The following is a 1,111-nucleotide window of genomic DNA, read 5'->3' as shown; positions in this document are numbered from 1 at the left end:
TCCAGTTTTCGTCGTTATTTGCAGATGGAAAGACAACACTTCAAATATAGGAGAGCTTTCACGATTTCACGTCTTTAAATATCAAAAATCTATTCCCAGCAGGAGATCTAGACTTAATTTGCAAACATCCTTCAAATAACACATTTCTGGTCTGTTGTTTTTGCCGTTCAGACTTTAACCCCCCCACCACTACCTCCTCTTCAATGAAGTACTTCCTATAATGAACTATAAGGTAGATGCTGAAGGTAGATAAAAGGGTAGGGTCTTCACGAGTTATATTATAGAGAAGGGTAGCAAAAACTGTTATTTCATGTAAAAGAACCTTTCAAAATATCTTGTAACGTTATATTAGTGACGAGGAGTTGTGAAGGCCTTTTGGGATTTGAAATGATCTGGGGGCTTCTAAGGTTAGGAATTTTCTGGTGGACTGTTTTGTAAGGTTAGTAAAAGCCCCGTACTGAACAGCATATGTATCCCTCTGTCCGGTATAGGTATCCCTTTCGGGTGAAGCCTCCCGAAAGGGATACCACAGCACTGAATGGTCTATGAAAGGCTTTACCTTTTCTGTCAAAAATGGTTAATAAAAAGGGAAAGGGAAACCCTCATGACGACAATAAGTCGAAAACGTTCGGTTTTTGTAATAATTAAGTTTTTCTTTTCTAGCTTTTAGAATTTTAGCCTCATGCATATATCAAGAGTGTAAAGGTTTGGACCTCTACCTTGTGCGGCTCTCCCGCCCTCATATAAAACTTTGTTGTGTAAACTTCCCCTCCCCGTAAGGCTCGGCTCTCTTTCTTATCTCGAGAACGACAATCTACAATCCACTGGTGTTAGAAACAATCTGCAATGAATCAAGTTAAACCTTGCGATCAGGCTAATTTTTGCCCTGGTGTTATTTGTTTATGATCGCATTCGGTCAGACAAATATTCTTTGTCTTTAATTTCGACTATTTTTCACTAAGTTTTAATATAATATTGCTTTATTATTGACATTATTTGATGAAGAAATTAAATTTATTACAGGTACGTCATAAGGTCGATTATTATGAACATAATCCTCACTGTCGGCTCGGCTACTCAATATTTTATACAACGTGTAACGTTAGCAGTA

The sequence above is a fragment of the Orbicella faveolata genome, unplaced genomic scaffold, assembly GCF_042242905.1.
Source record: "Orbicella faveolata isolate gen_17 unplaced genomic scaffold, um_ofav_v1 contig_3, whole genome shotgun sequence".
In the NCBI taxonomy this organism is placed as follows: domain Eukaryota; kingdom Metazoa; phylum Cnidaria; class Anthozoa; order Scleractinia; family Merulinidae; genus Orbicella; species Orbicella faveolata.
Note: the sequence above shows the minus strand (reverse complement) of the source record.